The 26,084-nt window shown below is 43.9% G+C and overlaps 1 long non-coding RNA gene across 2 annotated transcripts; it reads right to left on the reverse strand.

Moving 5' to 3' along the window:
• Window positions 1–22,407: 22,407 nt before the first annotated feature.
• LOC128428779 (uncharacterized) lies at window positions 22,408–25,213 on the reverse strand. Of its 2 annotated transcripts, XR_008333835.1 has the most exons (6): window positions 25,102–25,213; window positions 24,511–24,693; window positions 23,805–23,891; window positions 23,613–23,677; window positions 22,897–23,044; window positions 22,408–22,664 (listed from the first exon to the last, which is right to left on the reverse strand). It is a non-coding gene; the product is annotated as an uncharacterized LOC128428779 (long non-coding RNA). The 2 variants fall into 2 exon arrangements; XR_008333836.1 differs by lacking the exon at window positions 23,613–23,677.
• Between the last annotated feature and the right edge of the window lie 871 nt (window positions 25,214–26,084).

A 26,084-nucleotide genomic window follows, 5' to 3' on the forward strand; every position in this document is an offset into this window, starting at 1 on the left:
TTGAACTTTCACAGATGTGTTGAACTTTTCTACACGTTGAATCACAAAGATGCAGAAATCCCAGAGAACATCAGAGACTTTATTAAAAACAAAAAAGTACAAAAGGAATGAAACAGCAAAGCAGCTTAATTTAACATTTATTGATAAATACCCGACACAAGAAGAAAACTTAAGCCTCAAATGTTAAGTTTCTACACTGTAAAAATAAAAACTTGAAATTGTGTTACTGCGATTTCTAAATATAATTAACAGAGAATATTTAATGGATTTGCAAACGTATTTGCTTCAACCAACTTTACTGAGTTAAATTTGTAAAGATGCTGAAGTTATGTTGGCAAAACAAAAAATGGTAAGTTTGTGATATGACACATCTCATGTCTCATCAGGGGAAACGGGACCTAACGTCTTAAAGGTTTAGGTTGAATACAGGACAGAAATTCTGGTTCTGCAGCTGCATATTTTGGCAGTTGTGGCTCAGGACGTAGACCAGATCATCCTCTAACCAGAGGAGCACAGGTTCGATCCCCAGCTACTGCAGTCTGCATGCCCAAGTGTCCATAAGCAAGAATCAGAACGCTAAAACTACCCCTGACAGCTTCGTGGACAAAGTGTGTGATTGACGTGTGACAGAACAAACACTGAGTGAGTGAATGTGACTGAGTGAGTCAGTAAAGAGTGTGAGTGATCAACAGGACGATATGAATGTATTAAATGTTCATATGGAGAACGTCACTGCTCAGGCTGATCAATTTCACGTCGGCATGTGGATAAACTGCTTGAATCCTCTGGAGCCTGACGAGCAGGGACACTTGAACTCGCAGTTTTGAGAAAATGTGAAGTTTTAAAACTCACAAAAGATAAGTTCAGTAATTTTGAAACTTTTCATTTTTGCATTTTAAATGTTAACAAGGCTAAAACAGAAAAGTCCAATGTCCCTAAAAACTAACATAATAAATATTAACAGAACATTTCATATGAGATACTTAAAACATCCCACAACCCTTTTATAATCTCCACTGAAATGAACTTTTCCTTGTGTTGTCCCAGGGTCTGGTTGACCCAGCATGTGTTTGTGTGCGTGTGACGGTCTCCCGACTTTGCGCGTGGCATGTGCAGCAATACAAATCATTTTTTTTAAAAGAGTCAAACGTGTGCCACTGCATTTTCTTCTTATTGTTATTATTTTTATTATCACTGAGCAAGAACAGGCTCCAGTACACAACACTGGCAGCCGAGATGCTCGCGGCGCGTGCCCTCAGGTCACGGGGACCCACGGCTGACATGCGACAGGCCCTACGTCTTGGCGTGTGTCGTTTGCAGCTATAAAAAAATAAAATAAAAATTAATTTCTTTTTTTTATTATTATCACTGCGCAAGAGTCTTCTTCTTCTGCTTCTTCTTCTTCACATCACTGAGCAAGAATAGGCTCGAGTACGCAACACGGGTGGCCCTGACGTCGCGAGTCTCAGGGTCACGGGGACCCCGAACGACAAGAGACATACGTCTTTGCGTGTGTCGTGTGCAGCTATACAAAAATAAAATAAAAATGAATTAATTTTCTTTATTATTATTACTGAGCAAGAGTCTTCTTCTTCTTCTTCTTCTTCGCATCACTGAGCAGGAACAGGTTCGGGCAAACAACGGAGGGAGACGGGTCGGTCCGACGTCGCAAGTCCCAGGGTCAGAGTGACCCCGAACGACAAGAGATGGGCCCTACTTTACACCGTCTCGAGTCTTCTCGTGTGTCGTGTGGAGCTATAGAAAATACAATAAAAATGAATTGCTTTTTTTTATTATTATCACTACGCCAGAGTCTTCTTCTTCTTCTTCACATCACTGAGCAAGAACAGGCTCGAGTACGCAGCGCGGGCGGCCGGACAGGCCTGACGTCACGACTCTCAGGGTCGGGGAGACCCCCAACGACAAGAGATGGGCCCTACATTACACCGTCTCGAGTCTTCTCGTGTGTCGTGCAGCTACAAAAAATAATACAAATTAGTTTCTTTTTTATTATTATTACTGCGCAAGTCTTTTTCTTCTTGTTCTTCTTATTCTTGTTCTTCTTCTTCTTCTCGTTCGCATCACCAAGCAAGAACAGGCTCGAGTACGCAAACGAGGGCGGCCGGGGGGGCCCGACGTCGCGACTCTCAGGGTCGGAGAGACCCTCAACGACAAGAGACACCGTGAATTTCTTTTTTTACTTTATCACTGAGCAAGAGTCTTCTTCTTCTTCTTCTCCTTCGCATCACCGAGCAAGAACAGGCTCGAGTACGCAAACGAGGGCGGCCGGGGGGGCCCGACGTCGCGACTCTCAGGGTCGGAGAGACCCTCAACGACAAGAGACACCGTGAATTTCTTTTTTTACTTTATCACTGAGCAAGAGTCTTCTTCTTCTTCTTCTTCTCCTTTGCATCACCAAGCAAGAACAGGCTCGAGTACGCAACGCGGGCGGCCGGGCGGGCCCGACGTCGCGACTCTCAGGGTCACCGGCGCGCAACTTGGAGCGTGGCGTGCGGAGATTGCAAATTGAAATTTTCAATGATCACCGAGCAACAACCCCTGGTCTGTGCTGTAATAAAGTGTGGCAGATAATGTAATACTCTTCTATTCCAGTGGGTGAAAGTACTTCTGACAATTGAGAGGTCAGATTACTCAAAGCTGCTTGCAACTGATGAGTGGTGTGCAAAGCTGGCATACCTGGCTGTTATATTTCATCATCTGAATGAACTGAACACACGGATGCAAGGCCGAAATGAAAACCTGCTTACAAGCACTGATAAAATAAATGGATTCCGTTTAAATGTGCAGCTCTGGCAACAACATGTGCAGCGTGGCAACCTTGAGATGTTCCCACTCACTGAGAAACGGCATAATGTCAATACTGCTGCAATGTGCGAGGTGATAGGAACACATTTGAAAACTCTTGAGGAGAAGTAATTTTATTTCTCTTCAGCCTTCACAGAATGCCTTGACTGGGTTAGGGAACCATACAGCTCAGCATCAGTTGCTGGAAAGGACATGACTTTACAGGAGCAAGAGGAACTCATTGAACTGAAACAAGATCGTGGTTTAAAGCTAAACTTGGCTGATCTTCCTTTGGACAGTTTTTGGTTATCTGCTGGCAAGGAGTTCCCCATTCTGGCCAACAAAGCTATTTGGACATTGCTCCCGTTTTCCACAACATATCTGTGTGAGCTGAGCTTTTCAAGCTTGACTGCGATAAAAACTAAAAACAGAGGGACACTGAGAGCGGTTGAGGAAGAGTTTCGTGTGTGTCTGTATTCCATTCCTGCCAGGATATCAGTTTTGTGTTAATCTTCACAGGCCCAGGTTTCAGACTGAGTGGGTATAAATACATTTGGAAACTATGTTACTAAGTATGTGTATTATATGTACTGTGTGAGGCCATAGAGTGTCAATTTGTGTAATTCTGGTTGGTGGTGTGCCCCAGGATTTTGTAAATGTAAAAAATGTTTTGCGGCTCAAAAAAAGGTTGAAAAATCACTGCCCTAGGCAACCGCCTATGTCGCCTGTACCAGGAGCCGCCCCTGGCCTGATATGGTGAGGATTGAAAAATTAACGTGAACTTGACGTTCACTCACGTTCATCATATGAAAACTGATTCGTTAAGGTCACCGTTCGCAAAAAATATACGCACAACACTATACAGGGAGCCACTGCAGAGGGGCTGAAGAGCCGCATGCGGCTCCGGAGCCGCAAATTGCTGACCCCTGGTTTAGGGTGACAGTTGAATGTCAATTGGGTTCACCACACATATCCAGAATAAACAGGACGGGAGGCTGTGATTTCAGAAATATACAATTTATTTAATACGTGCAAATTATTTTAAAAGACTGATCAAACAGCACTGGATCATGTGCAACGGTTGAAGTACTGGCCTGGACTTGTTACAAATAACAGATTAAAAAGGGAGAAGTTAAAGGCTCCAGACCCAATTCAACAAAGTTAAAATACCATGCATTAAACAAACATAGCCCACTTTAAGAATCCTACGCAAACGTTGGGATTTATCAAAACAAAGTTGACGGGAGAATTTGCGTATTTCCACGCAAACTGTGACCCATGCGTAAAAATGTTTTGGAGACGGGAAAGTGGCCACGCAGACTTGAGGTGGTGAACTGAAGCCAGATTATTGATCCACTTCATCATTTACATTAAAACCAACAGATCAGTTTTGCTCGCGCAACATATCTGTTCCCCACGAGCCTTTTAATAAAAAAATATATGAAACAACTGACAGCAAATTACGTTCAGATTAGATTTAACCGCAGAGTTACGGAGCCAAGTCATTAACAGGTTTTAATAATATCTTCTAACACTGTGCGTGTATCAATAATTCACTGCAGTGAACGTGACTGAACCATCAGGCGCACATAGCGACCCAGAGCGCAGGGAGCGCAGAGCGTTCACAGTGCGCAGAGCTCAGAGAGCAGAGCGCACAGAGAGCGCAGAGCTTGCAGAGCACAGAGCGCACAGGAGATCACTTACATAAAAATTAAGAAACTTTCCAAATAATATCCCAGAGTGGAGGCAAGGATCCACTGATGTGAGGGAATCGGTCCGATGCTCTAAATGGATAAATACTGCTGTGACACCGGTGCGGGGTTCTGCACGATGTGTGCATGCAAATGGAATGATGAGGAGGAAGCGAGGGTTCAGCGAAGAGCGCGCGCAGGGCTCTGCCACTGCTGCTGTGGATAACACAATGTGTGAGATCAGAAATTGCTGAACCCTCGCTGAAGTGTCTTCATGCACCCCGGCTCTGCGCCGGGGTGCTCTGCACATCCTGCGGCCGGCGCACATAAATAAAAAACATATTTAATTATAAAACTTTTTTTTTTATTAAATCAAATTAATAAAAAAACTGCGCAGGCACATCCGGCGGCGCACATCCTACCACGCACATCCTGCGGCGCATATCCTGCGGCCCACATCCTGCTGGAGGCGCACATACTAAATCATTTTTTTTTTAATTAAATTAAATCAAATTAATAAAAAATAATGGGCGCTCCCATCCTGCGGCGCACAAACTGCGGCTCACATCCTGCGGCACACATCCTGCGGGCGGCTCACATCCTGCGGGAGGTGCACATCCTAAATAAAAAAGTAAACATTTTATTTGATTTAAATTAATAAAAAAACTGGGCCGGCGGGCGGCACGCATCGTAAATCAGTAATTTTCAACCAGTGTGCCGCGAGAGATCTACCGGTCCATCGCAAAGGCAGTGTGGGTCGATCGCACGACTTGACAAGAGGTCAGGAGGACGGTCCGGCGCACGTACCCCCTCTTTTAATTTTTTTCGCCACGGTCACGCCCCCCGCCACATGGTCACGCGTTTAGATTTCTCCTCTGCTTTCTGTATCGCGCACGGCGGAGTTCCATCCCGATGCGCACACACACAGGTCAGCACACTCCCACCAGCGGACATGAGCGCTGATGAGTGGTGTGCAAAGCTGGCATACCTGGCTGTTATAGTTCGAATATTAAATTATGAAGCTGACCAATGGGTTTCCACCGTGAGTCCTGAAGGAGGCACGGCATCAAGCGATGTGAAGAGGAAGTGAAACTCTCTGACACCGACATCGAGGTGTTTGTTAGTGAGGTGGAGGTGAAGAGCGACTTTGTGGGACAGCAGTGATGTCACTAATAAAGAAAATACACTGATACTCTGCCACTGCTGCTGTGGATAACACAATGTGTGAGATCAGAAATTGCTGAACCCTCGCTGAAGTGTCTTCATGCACCCCGGCTCTGTGCCGGGGTGCTCTGCACATCCTGCGGCCGGCGCACATAAATAAAAAACATATTTAATTATAAAACTTTTTTTTTTATTAAATCAAATTAATAAAAAAACTGCGCGGGCACATCCTGCAGCTCACATCCTACGGCGCACATCCTGTGGCGCACATCCTGCGGCGCACATCCTGCGGGAGGCGCACATAAATAAAAAACATATTTAATTATAAAACTTTTTTTTTTTTTAAGTCAAATTAAATCAAATTAATAAAAAAAAAATGGGCGCGCATATCTTGCGGCGCATATCCTGCGGGAGGCGCACATCCTAAATATTTTTTTTTAAAAATTAAATTAAATCAAATTAATAAAAAAATATGGGCGCTCCCATCCTGCGGCGCACAAACTGCGGCTCACATCCTGCGGCACACATCCTGCGGGCGGCTCACATCCTGTGGGAGGTGCACATCCTAAATAAAAAGTAAACATTTTATTTGATTTAAATTAATAAAAAAACTGGGCCGGCGGGCGGCGCAAATCTTAAATCAGTAATTTTCAACCAGTGTGCCGGGAGAGATCTACCGGTCCATCGCAAAGGCAGTGTGGGTCTATCGCACGACTGGACAAGAGGTCAGGAGGACGCTCCGGCGCACGTACCCCCTCTTTTAATTTTTTTCGCCACGGCCACGCCCCCCCGCCACATGGACACTCGTTTAGATTTCTCCTCTGCTTTCTGTATCGCGCACGGCGGAGTTCCATCCCATTGCGCACACACACGGGTGAGCACACTCCCACCAGCGGACATGAGCGCTGATGAGTGGTGTGCAAAGCTGGCATACCTGGCTGTTATAGTTCGAATATTAAATTATGAAACTGACCAATGGGTTTCCACCGTGAGTCCTGAAGGAGGCACGGCATCAAGCGATGTGAAGAGGAAGTGAAACTCTCTGACACCGACATCGAGGTGTTTGTTAGTGAGGTGGAGGTGAAGAGCGACTTTATGGGACAGCAGTGATGTCACTAATAAAGAAAATACACTGATACTCTGCCACTGCTGCTGTGGATAACACAATGTGTGAGATCAGAAATTGCTGAACCCTCGCTTCCTCCTCATCCTTCCATTCGCATGCACACATCGTGCAGAACCCGCATCGGTGTCGGCAGTATTTATCCATTTAGAGCATCGGACCGATTCCCTCACATCAGTGGATCCTTGCCTCCACTCTGAGATATTATTTGGAAAGAGGGGCTGAAGAGCCGCATGCGGCTCCGGAGCCGCAAATTGCTGACCCCTGGTTTAGGGTGACAGTTGAATGTCAATTGGGTTCACCACACATATCCAGAATAAACAGGACGGGAGGCTGTGATTTCAGAAATATACAATTTATTTAATACGTGCAAATTATTTTAAAAGACTGATCAAACAGCACTGGATCATGTGCAACGGTTGAAGTACTGGCCTGGACTTGTTACAAATAACAGATTAAAAAGGGAGAAGTTAAAGGCTCCAGACCCAATTCAACAAAGTTAAAATACCATGCATTAAACAAACATAGCCCACTTTAAGAATCCTACGCAAACGTTGGGATTTATCAAAACAAAGTTGACGGGAGAATTTGCGTATTTCCACGCAAACTGTGACCCATGCGTAAAAATGTTTTGGAGACGGGAAAGTGGCCACGCAGACTTGAGGTGGTGAACTGAAGCCAGATTATTGATCCACTTCATCATTTACATTAAAACCAACAGATCAGTTTTGCTCGCGCAACATATCTGTTCCCCACGAGCCTTTTAATAAAAAAATATATGAAACAACTGACAGCAAATTACGTTCAGATTAGATTTAACCGCAGAGTTACGGAGCCAAGTCATTAACAGGTTTTAATAATATCTTCTAACACTGTGCGTGTATCAATAATTCACTGCAGTGAACGTGACTGAGCCATCAGGCGCACATAGCGACCCAGAGCGCAGGGAGCGCAGAGCGTTCACAGTGCGCAGAGCTCAGAGAGCAGAGCGCACAGAGAGCGCAGAGCTTGCAGAGCACAGAGCGCACAGGAGATCACTTACATAAAAATTAAGAAACTTTCCAAATAATATCCCAGAGTGGAGGCAAGGATCCACTGATGTGAGGGAATCGGTCCTATGCTCTAAATGGATAAATACTGCTGTGACACCGGTGCGGGGTTCTGCACGATGTGTGCATGCAAATGGAATGATGAGGAGGAAGCGAGGGTTCAGCGAAGAGCGCGCGCAGGGCTCTGCCACTGCTGCTGTGGATAACACAATGTGTGAGATCAGAAATTGCTGAACCCTCGCTGAAGTGTCTTCATGCACCCCGGCTCTGTGCCGGGGTGCTCTGCACATCCTGCGGCCGGCGCACATAAATAAAAAACATATTTAATTATAAAACTTTTTTTTTTATTAAATCAAATTAATAAAAAAACTGCGCGGGCACATCCTGCAGCTCACATCCTACGGCGCACATCCTGTGGCGCACATCCTGCGGCGCACATCCTGCGGGAGGCGCACATAAATAAAAAACATATTTAATTATAAAACTTTTTTTTTTTTAAGTCAAATTAAATCAAATTAATAAAAAAAAAATGGGCGCGCATATCTTGCGGCGCATATCCTGCGGGAGGCGCACATCCTAAATATTTTTTTTTAAAAATTAAATTAAATCAAATTAATAAAAAAATATGGGCGCTCCCATCCTGCGGCGCACAAACTGCGGCTCACATCCTGCGGCACACATCCTGCGGGCGGCTCACATCCTGTGGGAGGTGCACATCCTAAATAAAAAGTAAACATTTTATTTGATTTAAATTAATAAAAAAACTGGGCCGGCGGGCGGCGCAAATCTTAAATCAGTAATTTTCAACCAGTGTGCCGGGAGAGATCTACCGGTCCATCGCAAAGGCAGTGTGGGTCTATCGCACGACTGGACAAGAGGTCAGGAGGACGCTCCGGCGCACGTACCCCCTCTTTTAATTTTTTTCGCCACGGCCACGCCCCCCCGCCACATGGACACTCGTTTAGATTTCTCCTCTGCTTTCTGTATCGCGCACGGCGGAGTTCCATCCCATTGCGCACACACACGGGTGAGCACACTCCCACCAGCGGACATGAGCGCTGATGAGTGGTGTGCAAAGCTGGCATACCTGGCTGTTATAGTTCGAATATTAAATTATGAAACTGACCAATGGGTTTCCACCGTGAGTCCTGAAGGAGGCACGGCATCAAGCGATGTGAAGAGGAAGTGAAACTCTCTGACACCGACATCGAGGTGTTTGTTAGTGAGGTGGAGGTGAAGAGCGACTTTATGGGACAGCAGTGATGTCACTAATAAAGAAAATACACTGATACTCTGCCACTGCTGCTGTGGATAACACAATGTGTGAGATCAGAAATTGCTGAACCCTCGCTTCCTCCTCATCCTTCCATTCGCATGCACACATCGTGCAGAACCCGCATCGGTGTCGGCAGTATTTATCCATTTAGAGCATCGGACCGATTCCCTCACATCAGTGGATCCTTGCCTCCACTCTGAGATATTATTTGGAAAGAGGGGCTGAAGAGCCGCATGCGGCTCCGGAGCCGCAAATTGCTGACCCCTGGTTTAGGGTGACAGTTGAATGTCAATTGGGTTCACCACACATATCCAGAATAAACAGGACGGGAGGCTGTGATTTCAGAAATATACAATTTATTTAATACGTGCAAATTATTTTAAAAGACTGATCAAACAGCACTGGATCATGTGCAACGGTTGAAGTACTGGCCTGGACTTGTTACAAATAACAGATTAAAAAGGGAGAAGTTAAAGGCTCCAGACCCAATTCAACAAAGTTAAAATACCATGCATTAAACAAACATAGCCCACTTTAAGAATCCTACGCAAACGTTGGGATTTATCAAAACAAAGTTGACGGGAGAATTTGCGTATTTCCACGCAAACTGTGACCCATGCGTAAAAATGTTTTGGAGACGGGAAAGTGGCCACGCAGACTTGAGGTGGTGAACTGAAGCCAGATTATTGATCCACTTCATCATTTACATTAAAACCAACAGATCAGTTTTGCTCGCGCAACATATCTGTTCCCCACGAGCCTTTTAATAAAAAAATATATGAAACAACTGACAGCAAATTACGTTCAGATTAGATTTAACCGCAGAGTTACGGAGCCAAGTCATTAACAGGTTTTAATAATATCTTCTAACACTTTGCGTGTATCAATAATTCACTGCAGTGAACGTGACTGAGCCATCAGGCGCACATAGCGACCCAGAGCGCAGGGAGCGCAGAGCGTTCACAGTGCGCAGAGCTCAGAGAGCAGAGCGCACAGAGAGCGCAGAGCTTGCAGAGCACAGAGCGCACAGGAGATCACTTACATAAAAATTAAGAAACTTTCCAAATAATATCCCAGAGTGGAGGCAAGGATCCACTGATGTGAGGGAATCGGTCCGATGCTCTAAATGGATAAATACTGCTGTGACACCGGTGCGGGGTTCTGCACGATGTGTGCATGCAAATGGAATGATGAGGAGGAAGCGAGGGTTCAGCGAAGAGCGCGCGCAGGGCTCTGCCACTGCTGCTGTGGATAACACAATGTGTGAGATCAGAAATTGCTGAACCCTCGCTGAAGTGTCTTCATGCACCCCGGCTCTGCGCCGGGGTGCTCTGCACATCCTGCGGCCGGCGCACATAAATAAAAAACATATTTAATTATAAAACTTTTTTTTTTATTAAATCAAATTAATAAAAAAACTGCGCAGGCACATCCGGCGGCGCACATCCTACCACGCACATCCTGCGGCGCATATCCTGCGGCCCACATCCTGCTGGAGGCGCACATACTAAATCATTTTTTTTTTAATTAAATTAAATCAAATTAATAAAAAATAATGGGCGCTCCCATCCTGCGGCGCACAAACTGCGGCTCACATCCTGCGGCACACATCCTGCGGGCGGCTCACATCCTGTGGGAGGTGCACATCCTAAATAAAAAAGTAAACATTTTATTTGATTTAAATTAATAAAAAAACTGGGCCGGCGGGCGGCACGCATCTTAAATCAGTAATTTTCAACCAGTGTGCCGCGAGAGATCTACCGGTCCATCGCAAAGGCAGTGTGGGTCGATCGCACGACTTGACAAGAGGTCAGGAGGACGGTCCGGCGCACGTACCCCCTCTTTTAATTTTTTTCGCCACGGTCACGCCCCCCGCCACATGGTCACGCGTTTAGATTTCTCCTCTGCTTTCTGTATCGCGCACGGCGGAGTTCCATCCCGATGCGCACACACACAGGTCAGCACACTCCCACCAGCGGACATGAGCGCTGATGAGTGGTGTGCAAAGCTGGCATACCGGGCTGTTATAGTTCGAATATTAAATTATGAAGCTGACCAATGGGTTTCCACCGTGAGTCCTGAAGGAGGCACGGCATCAAGCGATGTGAAGAGGAAGTGAAACTCTCTGACACCGACATCGAGGTGTTTGTTAGTGAGGTGGAGGTGAAGAGCGACTTTGTGGGACAGCAGTGATGTCACTAATAAAGAAAATACACTGATACTCTGCCACTGCTGCTGTGGATAACACAATGTGTGAGATCAGAAATTGCTGAACCCTCGCTGAAGTGTCTTCATGCACCCCGGCTCTGTGCCGGGGTGCTCTGCACATCCTGCGGCCGGCGCACATAAATAAAAAACATATTTAATTATAAAACTTTTTTTTTTATTAAATCAAATTAATAAAAAAACTGCGCGGGCACATCCTGCAGCTCACATCCTACGGCGCACCTCCTGTGGCGCACATCCTGCGGCGCACATCCTGCGGGAGGCGCACATAAATAAAAAACATATTTAATTATAAAACTTTTTTTTTTTTAAGTCAAATTAAATCAAATTAATAAAAAAAAAATGGGCGCGCATATCTTGCGGCGCATATCCTGCGGGAGGCGCACATCCTAAATATTTTTTTTTAAAAATTAAATTAAATCAAATTAATAAAAAAATATGGGCGCTCCCATCCTGCGCGCACAAACTGCGGCTCACATCCTGCGGCACACATCCTGCGGGCGGCTCACATCCTGTGGGAGGTGCACATCCTAAATAAAAAGTAAACATTTTATTTGATTTAAATTAATAAAAAAACTGGGCCGGCGGGCGGCGCAAATCTTAAATCAGTAATTTTCAACCAGTGTGCCGGGAGAGATCTACCGGTCCATCGCAAAGGCAGTGTGGGTCTATCGCACGACTGGACAAGAGGTCAGGAGGACGCTCCGGCGCACGTACCCCCTCTTTTAATTTTTTTCGCCACGGCCACGCCCCCCCGCCACATGGACACTCGTTTAGATTTCTCCTCTGCTTTCTGTATCGCGCACGGCGGAGTTCCATCCCATTGCGCACACACACGGGTGAGCACACTCCCACCAGCGGACATGAGCGCTGATGAGTGGTGTGCAAAGCTGGCATACCTGGCTGTTATAGTTCGAATATTAAATTATGAAACTGACCAATGGGTTTCCACCGTGAGTCCTGAAGGAGGCACGGCATCAAGCGATGTGAAGAGGAAGTGAAACTCTCTGACACCGACATCGAGGTGTTTGTTAGTGAGGTGGAGGTGAAGAGCGACTTTATGGGACAGCAGTGATGTCACTAATAAAGAAAATACACTGATACTCTGCCACTGCTGCTGTGGATAACACAATGTGTGAGATCAGAAATTGCTGAACCCTCGCTTCCTCCTCATCCTTCCATTCGCATGCACACATCGTGCAGAACCCGCATCGGTGTCGGCAGTATTTATCCATTTAGAGCATCGGACCGATTCCCTCACATCAGTGGATCCTTGCCTCCACTCTGAGATATTATTTGGAAAGAGGGGCTGAAGAGCCGCATGCGGCTCCGGAGCCGCAAATTGCTGACCCCTGGTTTAGGGTGACAGTTGAATGTCAATTGGGTTCACCACACATATCCAGAATAAACAGGACGGGAGGCAGTGATTTCAGAAATATACAATTTATTTAATACGTGCAAATTATTTTAAAAGACTGATCAAACAGCACTGGATCATGTGCAACGGTTGAAGTACTGGCCTGGACTTGTTACAAATAACAGATTAAAAAGGGAGAAGTTAAAGGCTCCAGACCCAATTCAACAAAGTTAAAATACCATGCATTAAACAAACATAGCCCACTTTAAGAATCCTACGCAAACGTTGGGATTTATCAAAACAAAGTTGACGGGAGAATTTGCGTATTTCCACGCAAACTGTGACCCATGCGTAAAAATGTTTTGGAGACGGGAAAGTGGGCACGCAGACTTGAGGTGGTGAACTGAAGCCAGATTATTGATCCACTTCATCATTTACATTAAAACCAACAGATCAGTTTTGCTCGCGCAACATATCTGTTCCCCACGAGCCTTTTAATAAAAAAATATATGAAACAACTGACAGCAAATTACGTTCAGATTAGATTTAACCGCAGAGTTACGGAGCCAAGTCATTAACAGGTTTTAATAATATCTTCTAACACTTTGCGTGTATCAATAATTCACTGCAGTGAACGTGACTGAGCCATCAGGCGCACATAGCGACCCAGAGCGCAGGGAGCGCAGAGCGTTCACAGTGCGCAGAGCTCAGAGAGCAGAGCGCACAGAGAGCGCAGAGCTTGCAGAGCACAGAGCGCACAGGAGATCACTTACATAAAAATTAAGAAACTTTCCAAATAATATCCCAGAGTGGAGGCAAGGATCCACTGATGTGAGGGAATCGGTCCGATGCTCTAAATGGATAAATACTGCTGTGACACCGGTGCGGGGTTCTGCACGATGTGTGCATGCAAATGGAATGATGAGGAGGAAGCGAGGGTTCAGCGAAGAGCGCGCGCAGGGCTCTGCCACTGCTGCTGTGGATAACACAATGTGTGAGATCAGAAATTGCTGAACCCTCGCTGAAGTGTCTTCATGCACCCCGGCTCTGCGCCGGGGTGCTCTGCACATCCTGCGGCCGGCGCACATAAATAAAAAACATATTTAATTATAAAACTTTTTTTTTTATTAAATCAAATTAATAAAAAAACTGCGCAGGCACATCCGGCGGCGCACATCCTACCACGCACATCCTGCGGCGCATATCCTGCGGCCCACATCCTGCTGGAGGCGCACATACTAAATCATTTTTTTTTTAATTAAATTAAATCAAATTAATAAAAAATAATGGGCGCTCCCATCCTGCGGCGCACAAACTGCGGCTCACATCCTGCGGCACACATCCTGCGGGCGGCTCACATCCTGCGGGAGGTGCACATCCTAAATAAAAAAGTAAACATTTTATTTGATTTAAATTAATAAAAAAACTGGGCCGGCGGGCGGCACGCATCTTAAATCAGTAATTTTCAACCAGTGTGCCGCGAGAGATCTACCGGTCCATCGCAAAGGCAGTGTGGGTCGATCGCACGATTTGACAAGAGGTCAGGAGGACGGTCCGGCGCACGTACCCCCTCTTTTAATTTTTTTCGCCACGGTCACGCCCCCCGCCACATGGTCACGCGTTTAGATTTCTCCTCTGCTTTCTGTATCGCGCACGGCGGAGTTCCATCCCGATGCGCACACACACAGGTCAGCACACTCCCACCAGCGGACATGAGCGCTGATGAGTGGTGTGCAAAGCTGGCATACCTGGCTGTTATAGTTCGAATATTAAATTATGAAGCTGACCAATGGGTTTCCACCGTGAGTCCTGAAGGAGGCACGGCATCAAGCGATGTGAAGAGGAAGTGAAACTCTCTGACACCGACATCGAGGTGTTTGTTAGTGAGGTGGAGGTGAAGAGCGACTTTATGGGACAGCAGTGATGTCACTAATAAAGAAAATACACTGATACTCTGCCACTGCTGCTGTGGATAACACAATGTGTGAGATCAGAAATTGCTGAACCCTCGCTGAAGTGTCTTCATGCACCCCGGCTCTGCGCCGGGGTGCTCTGCACATCCTGCGGCCGGCGCACATAAATAAAAAACATATTTAATTATAAAACTTTTTTTTTTATTAAATCAAATTAATAAAAAAACTGCGCGGGCACATCCTGCAGCTCACATCCTACGGCGCACATCCTGTGGCGCACATCCTGCGGCGCATATCCTGCGGCGCACATCCTGCGGGAGGCGCACATAAATAAAAAACATATTTAATTATAAAACTTTTTTTTTTTTTAAATCAAATTAAATCAAATTAATAAAAAAAAAATGGGCGCGCATATCTTGCGGCGCATATCCTGCGGGAGGCGCACATCCTAAATATTTTTTTTAAAAATTAAATTAAATCAAATTAATAAAAAAATATGGGCGCTCCCATCCTGCGGCGCACAAACTGCGGCTCACATCCTGCGGCACACATCCTGCGGGCGGCTCACATCCTGCGGGAGGTGCACATCCTAAATAAAAAGTAAACATTTTATTTGATTTAAATTAATAAAAAAACTGGGCCGGCGGGCGGCGCAAATCTTAAATCAGTAATTTTCAACCAGTGTGCCGGGAGAGATCTACCGGTCCATCGCAAAGGCAGTGTGGGTCTATCGCACGACTGGACAAGAGGTCAGGAGGACGCTCCGGCGCACGTACCCCCTCTTTTAATTTTTTTCGCCACGGCCACGCCCCCCCGCCACATGGACACTCGTTTAGATTTCTCCTCTGCTTTCTGTATCGCGCACGGCGGAGTTCCATCCCAATGCGCACACACACAGGTGAGCACACTCCCACCAGCGGACATGAGCGCTGATGAGTGGTGTGCAAAGCTGGCATACCTGGCTGTTATAGTTCGAATATTAAATTATGAAGCTGACCAATGGGTTTCCACCGTGAGTCCTGAAGGAGGCACGGCATCAAGCGATGTGAAGAGGAAGTGAAACTCTCTGACACCGACATCGAGGTGTTTGTTAGTGAGGTGGAGGTGAAGAGCGACTTTATGGGACAGCAGTGATGTCACTAATAAAGAAAATACACTGATACTCTGCCACTGCTGCTGTGGATAACACAATGTGTGAGATCAGAAATTGCTGAACCCTCGCTTCCTCCTTGTGGTGACTATTCAAAAAACAAAACTTGTCACCTGATGGTGGTTTGGGATGGTTCTTAACTCGATTCCAGAGTGAATAAAAAAGAAAGGTTGCGAAGGTTATGATGTCTTTGGGTGAAGTTCCCGTTTATTTCAACAAAAAGAATAAGGCAAGTTGACAAACAAAAAGCTTCTATTGATTCTCTGGCTGTCGTGTAAAAACTGTGTCTCTCCCACCACCACTCAACTCAAACTAATCAGCTCTCCTGATCTCTAACAGCTGGGGCAGATTCTGGGGTAAAAGAAAGGAACAGAAACAATACTGCACCCTTGTGGAAAAGTAAATACCTACACAACATAAAAAATGGCTCCTACACACCGGCCCCATAATTGTGTTGGTGTGCACTACAATTATATAAACATATTTCAAAAAGGAGCCAAAAAGAGTGTGTGTGTGTGCAAATCTTCTTCTTCTTCTTTCAGAAGTCGGTGTCCATAAATCAAATCTTCTTTCTTTCATAAGTCAATCCATAAATCAGTCTTTAATAACAATCTTTATGTCTCCAATAGCATGCAGAGCTTGGTGACAGGCCTCTCCAGAAAGCCTGTCTTGGTCTTCAGCTGAACTGACCGGACAACACCTCTCCTGTCTGGAAAGGTTTTGGTCACTTTACCCATCAGCCATGAACTTCTTGGAGCAGAAGGGTCCATGATAACAACAACGTCGTCCACAGAAAAATTCCTTCGTGGCTTTGTCCACTTTTGTCTTTCTTGGAGCAGTGGAAGATACTCCCTTACCCACCGCTTCCAAAATAAATCTGACAGATACTGTACCTGTCTCCATCTTCGTTTGATGTATATATCACTATCATCAAAAAGTCCAGGAGGAAGAAGGGGTTTGGCCTTCAACAGAAGAATGTGGTTGGGTGTAAGTGTTTCCAGGTCATTAGGGTCATCGGATAGTTTGGTTATTGGGCGACTGTTGAGAATGGCTTCAATTTCACAAAGAATAGTGCAAAAGCTCTCATCATCCATGGTTTGCTGTTTGACAATGGAATACAGCACCTTTCTTATGAGGCGAATGATCCGCTCCCATGTTCCGCCGTAGTGAGATCCAGCAGGAGGGTTGAATGTCCATGCTATTCCTCTTTTTGCCAAAGCACTTTGAATTTTGTTGTGATCCAGGGCTCTAAGAGCTTCCCTTAGCTCTCTTTCAGCTCCAACAAAATTGGTGCCGTTGTCTGACCTGAGGTTGGAGATTTGCCCACGTCGACACATGAACCGTCGGATGGCATTTATGCATGAATCTGTTGTCAGTGAGTGGGCTGCTTCAAGGTGTACTGCCCGGCTGGTCATGCATGTGAAGATTACGCCATACCTTTTGACCATGCTGCGACCTCTTTTGATGTCAATAGGGCCGAAATAATCCACGCCTGTATTAGTAAACGGTGGCAAGTCTGGCAGGAGTCTTTCAGCTGGAAGGTCAGACATTTTCTGTTCTCCAACTCTCCCTTGAAGACGACGACAGGTAACACAATCAGCAATGATTTTCCTGCAGGCTGAGTTTGCATTTGTTATCCAGTAGGTTTTTCGAAGTGTAGATATCATATGATTACGTCCAGCGTGACCCACTTGCTTGTGAATATGTTGTAAGATAAGTTTGGATATGTATTGATCTTTAGACAGAATTATTGGATGTTTTACTGTTTCAGGCATGGATGCTTTTCTCAGGCGGCCTCCTACTCTCAACCAACCCAGTCTCATCAGAAAATGTTCAATGGCAACGTTGGTCCACTTGGACCGACGTTACCATCTCACAATCTGGCCTCTCAGATTGTGAGATGGTAACATTTAGTCCTCCCATTGTTTTGCATTGGCGTGTTCTCACGTCACGTGACTCTCAAGCTCCCGTCTGCGGAGAGGAAAACATGGCGGAGATTCCTTGTTTTTTCAGATAAAAATATAATTTTGTAACTTAGTTTGGGCATAAAAATACATTCTGACACCATTTCTAGCGAGAAATGTGGTCTTTGCTTCCACAGTCTTCAGCCAGTTCGTGCTTATGATAAATATTTTAATAGTTATCACGCATGTTTTTATCGTTGCTATGATGGTTGCCATGGCACCACGGGCGCAGCTTGGTGTTTAAATCACAGTCCCTGCGTAGTGTCCTTCAGTGATCGTGAATGTTATTCATGTTATATAATAGTAATATTTGAGGCTAGATTACATCTCTAATGAGAAGGATCATGCGAGTCTGTTTATACCGAGGCCGGCCCGAGTGCGCGACCGGCCCGAGTGCGCGAGCCGAGCGGCCCGAGTGCGCGAGCGGACCGAGTGCGCGAGCGGACATGACGTGTGGCTGTCGTAAAAACCCTATTTGTAAACAACCAGCCCTTTAACTCGGGGCTGCGTCATAAACACGGCGCGCTTGGAAGACCACGATGTCATCTTCCTTCTGTCAGGTAAGTAGTTTATTGTTTTTAAAGATCGTTACGATCTAGGTTTACAGTCCGAGTGCGGAGAGAGTCCGTCAATCCACACTATGGACGCTGTTCATCAGCTAATACGCCATTGTTAGCCACATGCTTCAGCCCACGGTAGCCTGTGCTACCTGGGAGGTGAATACATGGTTGTTGAAAGCAGTTCAAGACGCTTAGCTCATCATTGAGGGACGCTACAATATAAATATAAACATGAATTTGATTTATGAATGCTTTAGATTAATAAGGAGTGTATTTGTCTACCATTACTCCACAATATCAGGTCAATTTGGTTTAATGTATAGTATGCACTATGACAATAATGTTTCCATGTTATGGAGTTGCGATTCATTTTATAAAACAATTGCTATGTTCTGTTTTTTAATCAAGGAGGATCCAAGTGAAGCTACAGGAGTTTCATTAACGTCAACAACTTGGACCAAACAGTTTGTTTTGCTTGATGAAGAGCAGGAAGGGCAGCCTGGAGAGAAAGAGAAGCCGGGTTGAGCCCACTACCATCATCCACGTACCACGAGGAAGATGAGGGAGAGAAATGATCCTACCATTAAAGAGGTACTTTTAAGTTACATACCAGAAAAAACATTTTATATAATTTGCCAAATATACATTTTTATTAAATCCCCAAAGTACACTTGCTGAAATACAAGTTAATATCACACTGAAAGAATTTTGATCAATCATGCTTCCCTGCTGTGATTGTTTAACTAGGAAAACAACTTTTTCCACAGGAAGGCAAGTCAATTTAAGGAATACATGTGCAAAGTTTTCCTCTGTTATGTATAATGATGACCCCCATCAAACATAATGTTAGCAATATTTACACCTTTTAATTTATACTGTTTATTTCTGTCTACATGTGTGAATTTGCCTTCATTAGTTTCAGAAAAGAGCGATGATGTATCGGTCAGTGGGCGGCAGCACGAGACTCCGCAAACTAGTCTGTAAGCAAAGCAGACGAAGGCATCGAGGTTGCGGCCTGCCATCATTGTTATTTTGCTTAAGGGACTGAATATGTTTCATGTAGAAATATTAGCATTTCCCTTATATCTACCAAAACTGCTTGTTTCACAGACTGCAGTTTTGTTTTGATCCGATGTGGTGTGCAAATACAACCGTATCTGCAATGGGTTGTGGGGCATTAACATTTGTAACTCTAATTTTGTTTTGACAGACTGTGAAAAGAACGTTGAGAACATCACCACTCTACAGGAAGACACAGTCCAGTAATGGGTGTCAGAAGTTCAGTAGTGAACGACAGGTACTGTGGAAAAATATGTGTCATTGTTGTACAATGTCCTTTGACTCTGTTTAAACAAGGTCAACACAAAAAGGTTTGATTGTAAACTGATATCGGTATGAATTCATGTTATTCTCCTCGTCAAAAGAAACAAACAATCCAAATTACCTGCAGAAAGCCCTTGATGGACGCTTCAGCTGCATCGTCAGACTGGTGAGACAGCAAGATGCCAACTTTAATGCCAATTTATTTGTGTAACATTCTGTGACCAAATGTATAGATAACTTTTTGTAGATTGTAAAAATAGATAACCCATTTATTACAAAAAAACTACACTAGAATTATCGCACTGCGTTGTATGACTCCGCTAACCAGAGCAGTGTCCGTCTACATATTTCTACATATTTTCTCTCATATAAATGACACTGTATCTCTTGACAACTGAAACCATAAGATGAGGTCAGTGTGGCCTTGACCTTTTTACTTTAAGACAAATACAAAGTTAGACAATCCGAAAACATGCAGTTATGCCTCCGGCGACTCGCTATTGCAGAGGCATTAAAACCGTAGTGTAGTAGATTGGATTTTATTGGTGTTACATTGGACATCTTGTATGGGTACACCAAAAAATATATTTGGTTTCACATTCTAGATGGCAATAAGCAGAGTCATCAACTCAGGAAAAATATTTCTGTAGAAAAGAAAGCCTTGTATGTGTGTATGTATACATACACACAAACGCACAATTGAGACGTTTTTGTCTTTTATCATATATTCTCAGGCAGTACTGATGCATTTACTGAGACGGGACGTGAGGGCCTACTCTGCGTGCTCAGAGTTCAAGCCCAGCAGGCTGCAGCGGGCCTGACATATTCTGGAACAGCAGCACAGTCTTTGGATGACTCCTCTGAAGATGAAAACATGGCGAGGTACTTCTCCACTGATGAAGAACTGTGAGGGCTGTGATTAGCTACACTCTCTTGCTACAATGCTACTCATGCTACTCCCTGGCAGCCTTAGGAAGGCATTAGCTTGCTGTGTGGTAGCTGTTAGCTTCAGCATTTTTAGTTTTTAGTGGCCTGTCTGACGTTTATGTTAAAAAAAAATCAGAGGGAACCATCTTCATAATTTAACACTATGGTTTGTTTGTGTGTCCTTCAGTTCTTCTCAAGAGAAGCAGTACAGGTGTGCCTCAGCTCCACGGTCCCTCCTGCAGCCTCCGCTCCTGATGCTAACCTCATGTCTCCATCACACCAAGCAGCAGACCTGGATTGACAGACCTTTCTCCAGAGCTGCCCCCTCCCTCTGAAACCCCCCTCTCCAAAACACTATTTGTGTAGTTTTTAAAGTATTTTTTGCATGAGAATTGTTGATCATAACATTTCCAGCAGATGCCTTAATATAATGTTTGTGCACAATAAATGACATTGATCATAACATAATGGTATTTCCTTGCACTTCTACACCATGATATTGTCAGATAAGATGCTGATTACATTAAAGCAGTGAATGCTCTGCTTTAAGCAACATAAACACACAATGATTCAATGGATCTGAAGTAGAATGGGCACATTACATTCTGTAGAGAATGCCTCAGTTATGGAAGTCAGAAAATAACTTTCTTTATCTGAGGTTCCAGTCATTTATAGTCACAGCAAAGCACACAGGTCTGGTTGTCTAAGTGGCGCCCATATCATATTGTTTAAGATGTGTAACATCAAGTTTGTGTTTCAGTGCAAAATTAGTCATTAGTCAAGAGTTCACCTTCTTCTTTACACTAAAATTAGGTGACCCAGATGTTTCACAATGCAATCTGATAAGGTCTTATGAGAAACATTCTTAACATTAAAGAAATCAACACAGAGGATAGCAATATCTGTTTGACTTTAATCCGTAGCTGATAATCAGCGGCCTGACTTATTCAAACACATTAATACTACAATGAATAAGGCAGGGGTTTTCCATCAGAAATCATTTCTGGGACATTAATTTAAAAGATCTCCAGTATAAGCAAATGTATTCTAAAATTGGTTTATATCCAAGTGTGAGGCTGTCCTGGCACATGGAAATAAGATATATATATATTGTTTGTATTAGCTTTCCCTCAGTTTAGTACTTGCACTTCTTGAAAAGCTCTATATAAATAAGATGTATTAATGTTTATACATTGCCCTCTAGTATATGTTTTCCTAAAAGTCACTGTAGATACAGAAATAACAGTATGGTTCAGGTGACAGTAAGTGGAAGCTGAAGGTAATTTCCATGTGCTCAAGAGAAACATAACGTGACGATATAGTTGATTTCTGATGGAAAACCCCTGCCTTATTCATTGTAGTATTAATGTGTTTGAATAAGTCAGGCCGCTGATTATCAGCTACAGATTAAAGTCAAACAGATATTGCTATCCTCTGTGTTGATTTCTTTAATGTTAAGAATGTTTCTCATAAGACCTTATCAGATTGCATTGTGAAACATCTGGGTCACCTAATTTTAGTGTAAAGAAGAAGGTGAACTCTTGACTAATGACTAATTTTGCACTGAAACACAAACTTGATGTTACACATCTTAAACAATATGATATGGGCGCCACTTAGACAACCAGACCTGTGTGCTTTGCTGTGACTATAAATGACTGGAACCTCAGATAAAGAAAGTTATTTTCTGACTTCCATAACTGAGGCATTCTCTACAGAATGTAATGTGCCCATTCTACTTCAGATCCATTGAATCATTGTGTGTTTATGTTGCTTAAAGCAGAGCATTCACTGCTTTAATGTAATCAGCATCTTATCTGACAATATCATGGTGTAGAAGTGCAAGGAAATACCATTATGTTATGATCAATGTCATTTATTGTGCACAAACATTATATTAAGGCATCTGCTGGAAATGTTATGATCAACAATTCTCATGCAAAAAATACTTTAAAAACTACACAAATAGTGTTTTGGAGAGGGGGGTTTCAGAGGGAGGGGGCAGCTCTGGAGAAAGGTCTGTCAATCCAGGTCTGCTGCTTGGTGTGATGGAGACATGAGGTTAGCATCAGGAGCGGAGGCTGCAGGAGGGACCGTGGAGCTGAGGCACACCTGTACTGCTTCTCTTGAGAAGAACTGAAGGACACACAAACAAACCATAGTGTTAAATTATGAAGATGGTTCCCTCTGATTTTTTTTTAACATAAACGTCAGACAGGCCACTAAAAACTAAAAATGCTGAAGCTAACAGCTACCACACAGCAAGCTAATGCCTTCCTAAGGCTGCCAGGGAGTAGCATGAGTAGCATTGTAGCAAGAGAGTGTAGCTAATCACAGCCCTCACAGTTCTTCATCAGTGGAGAAGTACCTCGCCATGTTTTCATCTTCAGAGGAGTCATCCAAAGACTGTGCTGCTGTTCCAGAATATGTCAGGCCCGCTGCAGCCTGCTGGGCTTGAACTCTGAGCACGCAGAGTAGGCCCTCACGTCCCGTCTCAGTAAATGCATCAGTACTGCCTGAGAATATATGATAAAAGACAAAAACGTCTCAATTGTGCGTTTGTGTGTATGTATACATACACACATACAAGGCTTTCTTTTCTACAGAAATATTTTTCCTGAGTTGATGACTCTGCTTATTGCCATCTAGAATGTGAAACCAAATATATTTTTTGGTGTACCCATACAAGATGTCCAATGTAACACCAATAATATCCAATCTACTACACTACGGTTTTAATGCCTCTGCAATAGCGAGTCGCCGGAGGCATAACTGCATGTTTTCGGATTGTCTAACTTTGTATTTGTCTTAAAGTAAAAAGGTCAAGGCCACACTGACCTCATCTTATGGTTTCAGTTGTCAAGAGATACAGTGTCATTTATATGAGAGAAAATATGTAGAAATATGTAGACGGACACTGCTCTGGTTAGCGGAGTCATACAACGCAGTGCGATAATTCTAGTGTAGTTTTTTTGTAATAAATGGGTTATCTATTTTTACAATCTACAAAAAGTTATCTATACATTTGGTCACAGAATGTTACACAAATAAATTGGCATTAAAGTTGGCATCTTGCTGTCTCACCAGTCTGACGATGCAGCTGAAGCGTCCATCAAGGGCTTTCTGCAGGTAATTTGGATTGTTTGTTTCTTTTGACGAGGAGAATAACATGAATTCCTACCGATATCAGTTTACAATCAAACCTTTTTGTGTTAACCTTGTTTAAACAGAGTCAAAGGACATTGTACAACAATGACACATATTTTTCCACAGTACCTGTCGTTCACTACTGAACTTCTGACACCCATTACTGGACTGTGTCTTCCTGTAGAGTGGTGATGTTCTCAACGTTCTTTTCACAGTCTGTCAAAACAAAATTAGAGTTACAAATGTTAATGCCCCACAACCCATTGCAGATACGGTTGTATTTGCACACCACATCGGATCAAAACAAAACTGCAGTCTGTGAAACAAGCAGTTTTGGTAGATATAAGGGAAATGCTAATATTTCTACATGAAACATATTCAGTCCCTTAAGCAAAATAACAATGATGGCAGGCCGCAACCTCGATGCCTTCGTCTGCTTTGCTTACAGACTAGTTTGCGGAGTCTCGTGCTGCCGCCCACTGACCGATACATCATCGCTCTTTTCTGAAACTAATGAAGGCAAATTCACACATGTAGACAGAAATAAACAGTATAAATTAAAAGGTGTAAATATTGCTAACATTATGTTTGATGGGGGTCATCATTATACATAACAGAGGAAAACTTTGCACATGTATTCCTTAAATTTACTTGCCTTCCTGTGGAAAAAGTTGTTTTCCTAGTTAAACAATCACAGCAGGGAAGCATGATTGATCAAAATTCTTTCAGTGTGATATTAACTTGTATTTCAGCAAGTGTACTTTGGGGATTTAATAAAAATGTATATTTGGCAAATTATATAAAATGTTTTTTCTGGTATGTAACTTAAAAGTACCTCTTTAATGGTAGGATCATTTCTCTCCCTCATCTTCCTCGTGGTACGTGGATGATGGTAGTGGGCTCAACCCGGCTTCTCTTTCTCTCCAGGCTGCCCTTCCTGCTCTTCATCAAGCAAAACAAACTGTTTGGTCCAAGTTGTTGACGTTAATGAAACTCCTGTAGCTTCACTTGGATCCTCCTTGATTAAAAAACAGAACATAGCAATTGTTTTATAAAATGAATCGCAACTCCATAACATGGAAACATTATTGTCATAGTGCATACTATACATTAAACCAAATTGACCTGATATTGTGGAGTAATGGTAGACAAATACACTCCTTATTAATCTAAAGCATTCATAAATCAAATTCATGTTTATATTTATATTGTAGCGTCCCTCAATGATGAGCTAAGCGTCTTGAACTGCTTTCAACAACCATGTATTCACCTCCCAGGTAGCACAGGCTACCGTGGGCTGAAGCATGTGGCTAACAATGGCGTATTAGCTGATGAACAGCGTCCATAGTGTGGATTGACGGACTCTCTCCGCACTCGGACTGTAAACCTAGATCGTAACGATCTTTAAAAACAATAAACTACTTACCTGACAGAAGGAAGATGACATCGTGGTCTTCCAAGCGCGCCGTGTTTATGACGCAGCCCCGAGTTAAAGGGCTGGTTGTTTACAAATAGGGTTTTTACGACAGCCACACGTCATGTCCGCTCGCGCACTCGGTCCGCTCGCGCACTCGGGCCGCTCGGCTCGCGCCGCTCGGGCCGGTCGCGCACTCGGGCCGGCCTCGGTATAAACAGACTCGCATGATCCTTCTCATTAGAGATGTAATCTAGCCTCAAATATTACTATTATATAACATGCATAACATTCACGATCACTGAAGGACACCACGCAGGGACTGTGATTTAAACACCAAGCTGCGCCCGTGGTGCCATGGCAACCATCATAGCAACGATAAAAACATGCGTGATAACTATTAAAATATTTATCATAAGCACGAACTGGCTGAAGACTGTGGAAGCAAAGACCACATTTCTCGCTAGAAATGGTGTCAGAATGTATTTTTATGCCCAAACTAAGTTACAAAATTATATTTTTATCTGAAAAAACAAGGAATCTCCGCCATGTTTTCCTCTCCGCAGACGGGAGCTTGAGAGTCACGTGACGTGAGAACACGCCAATGCAAAACAATGGGAGGACTAAATGTTACCATCTCACAATCTGAGAGGCCAGATTGTGAGATGGTAACGTCGGTCCACTTGGACCGACGTTACCATTGAACATTTTCTGATGAGACTGGGTTGTCTCAACAGCCCATCTTGGAGTGTGGGATCCAACCTGTAGATGTCACTGTTGGTTGGCACAGATGATGCTCCTTTCTCCAAGAGGGAGATTTCCCTGTGAAATCTTTGCTGTTGGCAGAGGCGTGCAATTTCCAGTTCTGCATTATGTAAGTCATCCCGTGTCAATGGTTGAACATTTATCTTTGCTTTGTGTTGATGTCCTTTGTTGCATGTTTTACCTTTTTTCCTTAGCTGTTGAAGTAGGTCTTTAAACTTCAAAAACCAGGC

The sequence above is a fragment of the Pleuronectes platessa genome, chromosome 22 (genome assembly GCF_947347685.1).
Source record: "Pleuronectes platessa chromosome 22, fPlePla1.1, whole genome shotgun sequence".
NCBI lineage: Eukaryota > Metazoa > Chordata > Actinopteri > Pleuronectiformes > Pleuronectidae > Pleuronectes > Pleuronectes platessa.